The sequence below is a fragment of the Neovison vison genome, chromosome 1, assembly GCF_020171115.1.
Source record: "Neovison vison isolate M4711 chromosome 1, ASM_NN_V1, whole genome shotgun sequence".
In the NCBI taxonomy this organism is placed as follows: domain Eukaryota; kingdom Metazoa; phylum Chordata; class Mammalia; order Carnivora; family Mustelidae; genus Neogale; species Neogale vison.
The window spans coordinates 99,453,284-99,457,010 of NC_058091.1; the positions used below are offsets into that span (position 1 = coordinate 99,453,284).

General features: G+C 39.7%; 1 pseudogene; it reads right to left on the reverse strand.

The window, feature by feature from the left end:
• Positions 1 to 1,049: 1,049 nt before the first annotated feature.
• Positions 1,050 to 3,136, reverse strand: LOC122899725 (annotated as a pseudogene).
• Between the last annotated feature and the right edge of the window lie 591 nt (positions 3,137 to 3,727).

Sequence of the window (3,727 nt, forward strand, 5' to 3'; positions counted from 1 at the left end):
TAGTCTTTGTTTTAAAGTCTATTTTATTTGATGTTTTGCTACCCCAGCATTTTTTCATTTCCATTTGCATGAAATATGTTCATTCCCACTTTAATTTTTGACATTTCACTTATATTATGTGTTGGTGTGTTTCTCTTTGGGTTCATTTTGTTTGGGACTCTGTGTTTCTTGAATCTAGATGTCTGTTTCCTTCTTCAGGTTAAGAAAGTTTTAAGATCTATTTCTTCAATTTTTTTTTTCCCCATTCTCTTTCTCTCCTCCTGCCAAGACCCCTATAATGCAATGTTAGTACACTTGATGTGCCAGAGATCCCTGAAAGTATTTTTATTTTTTTTAATTTATTTTTTATTTTCAGCATAACAGTATTCATTATTTTTGCACCACACTCAGTGCTCCATGCAAGTATTTTTATTTTTAAAGTTAGGTTTTCTTTTCTTTTAAGATTTTATTTCTTTGACAGAGATCACAAGTAGGCAGAGAGGCAGGCAGAGAGAGAGAGGAAGGGAAGCAGGCTACCCACTGAGCAGAGAGCCCGATGCGGGGCTCAATCCCAAGACCCTGAGATCATGACCTGAGCCGAAGGCAGAAGCTTTAACCCACTGAGCCACCCAGGTGCCCCAGGTTTTCTTTTCATTGTTCAGTTTGTTTGTGTGATTGGGTGATTTCCACTATCCTGTCTTCCAAATGTTTGATCTTTTTTTCTGTATCCTCTAACCTTCTCTTTATTTTCTGTAATGAATTTTTTATTTTTATCATATTCTTTAGCTCTTATTGGCAATTTTTAATGTTTTCTAAAGTTCTTACTGTGTTTATCCATTCTTTTCGCAAGTTCAGTAAGCATTTTATGACCATTACTTTGAACTCTTTAATCAAGTAAATTGTTTTTCCCCCCATTCCTTATCATCACTTTATTTCTCTCGTGCTGTTCCAGTCTCTGCGTACATCAGGCATAGTGCAGCATTATGACGGCATACAAAAGCATCAGTTTCACCTCCCAACTCTGTTAACTGCTCCAATGAAGACACACATGGATAATGTTCTTTTAATGTATCTGGAAATTTAGAAGTCTTCTCGTGAATACGCCAAGAACATCTAACTGGTGTTAGAAACTTTAGTTCTTTAAATGCATTATCTGTGTTATCAAACTGTATCTTCTTTTTTTACATTTTGTAGGTATGGTGTAGTAGACACATTATATTTAATTAGGCAGCTCCCCCTGGTTTCTGAACTGGGGGTTTTAGCATCATTGCCTGGATCTTTTGTTTTGTCATCTTTTTCTTTTTCACCATCTTGAAATACCACATTTCTGGTCTTCCTGACTCTAAATTAACACTCATATCTTCACTGTTGACTTCCTGAATGTATCCCTTAGTTGCACAAGCCTCAACCTTTTCTCCATATTTCACTTTATCTTGATTCTTCATTGTTAGAATATCTGCAATTGCATTTCTTCAATAGTCTGAGCCCCTGCCAGAACAGCTTTTTCAGACATTGTGATAATATTTTAGATAGGACTTGTGAGTGCTTCAATATGTGCAAAGCATAGCCAATATTTAACAAGTTTTTTGGCATCTGGAATATTTTTAATCAGGTCATTCAGTATGGCCAACATTTCTTCTTTTGGCATCTCTCATTTATCAGGTTTAGGCATTCCAAAAATGTCTTGTTTACTTTTTCAGTAAATAATCTTTGCTCATCTTCTGCCATGATTGTCCAAAAGGACCCAGCTGAGTTTTCATTCTGCCCTTCAGGCTCAGGCCGGGTAATCACTGTGCTAGGAGGCATTTTCAGCACTTTTCTTTTGCCAGCTTTCCACCTCAGACGAGCTTTTCTCTCTTCTGCTGTTTCTCTGGGCTGAGCCTATCTATCAAGAGTTGCTTTTGCGGGGCGCCTGGGTGGCTCAGTGGGTTAAGCCACTGCCTTCGGCTCAGGTCATGATCCCAGGGTCCTGGGATCGAGTCCCACGTTGGGCTCTCCGCTAGGCGGAGAGCCTGCTTTCCTCTCTCTCTCTCTCTCTCTGCCTACTTCTCTGCCTACTTGTGATCTCTCTCTGTCAAATAAATAAATAAAATCTTTAAAAAAAAAAAAAAGAGTTGCTTTTGCTATAATGTGTCTACAAGGGTCAGTGCTTTTTGATTTCAATATCAGTTTGGTCTTAGAAGATGCAGCAGGCTTGGCTAGAGTTTCCGAGGTCAGGCTTATTGACAGTGTCTTCCTTCTCTCTACATCCTGAGAACCGGTTTTGGCACTAGATGAAACCGTGTTTGATTGCAGTAATTCATCCTCCTGAGCCCTTCCCAGATCATAATGTTGGCGGTGGTTCTCCCAAGGCCCAGTTTCATAGCACCCTGAGCACTGTCTCTGTGACTTCTGATAGGAGGCCACACCAGCTGTCTATCCTGAGATGCCGTGCTCCCAAGTTTAGTGGTGGTCCCCGCGTTTGTGGCTCTACCACTTTTCATGGTCACACTGCGAGTGTCTGTGGGTGGAGGCTCTGGGGCTTTAGGGATAGCAGCTGAAATTTTCTTCGTTGTTGCCGAACTCTCATCTCTTACGAGCAGGGGCTTTCTAAATGAATTAATCTTAGACTGAACAATTTGGCCAGGGTAAGACCCAAGCACAAACTCCTTGGGCATGTTAGCATCTTGCTTTGGTTTTTCTATGGGTATTTGTTCCTTTTTACTGTTGCTTTTAAAATGAAACACTTGGCTTAATTCATATATTGATGTTGAGGGTCATCTTTAATTGGTATGGATTGTCCCATTTGATTATTATCCTCAAAATTATGTAGTGTCAATCACTATGGTTGAATTGGTTGATTCATTAGAACGTCTTAACAGAATACAATTTTTTCTCATTGTTACATGATTTTTGTTCTACTGACATTTTCTTTACCAGCCATTTTTGTTTTAAATTTCAGAACTTTTGTCTCTTTGCGGACCTGGCCCTCAGAGTTCATCACTTTATGGTCTCTACTACTGGGTATGTAATCTTCCTGTCTGTATGCAAAGAAAGCTTTTCTTTTTAATATATGTTCCCTGAGTTTTTGTCTCCTTTGTTCTCTGAATGCAGGCTGAGCCTTCGAGCTGGGGGCAGTGTAGCTCCTGAGGCATGGCTGGGAGCCCATGGCTGCTTCCAGAGGGGGATGCGTCTCGGCTCTCTATCAGGTAAATTGTTTATCTTTGTTTCATATAGTTATTTTTTAGAAGCTTTCTCTTATTCTTTGGTTTGATCTTAGAGAAAAAGCTTTCAGTTTTTCACCATTGGATATGAGATTGGCTATAGGTTTTTCTTTTTTTTTTTTTAAGATTTTATTTATTTATTTGACAGACAGAGATCACAGGTAGGCAGAGAGGCAGGCAGAGAGAGAGGAAGGGAAGCAGGCTCCCTGCTGAGCAGCAAGCCCAATGGTGCCCAAGTTATAGGTTTTTCATATTTTTCATATATGGCCTTTATTATGTTGAGGTATGCTCCCTCTAAACCACTTTGTTGACAGATTTAGCATGAACAAATATTCTTCTGTTTTTTCATTTTGCCTGACTGTCTGTTGGTTTCTGTGTATTAGGTAATTTAATTATGTCTCCTGGCCTTAAAAGAATGGTCTCACGAAGATTTCCTGTGGGGCCAAGAGCAATGACAGCCTTCTTAACCGGTAGAGTCAGGTATTCTCGTAATTTCCCCTGCTGGGCTATTGTGACCTGTTGTAAGGTAGCTTCAGCTGCTGTGG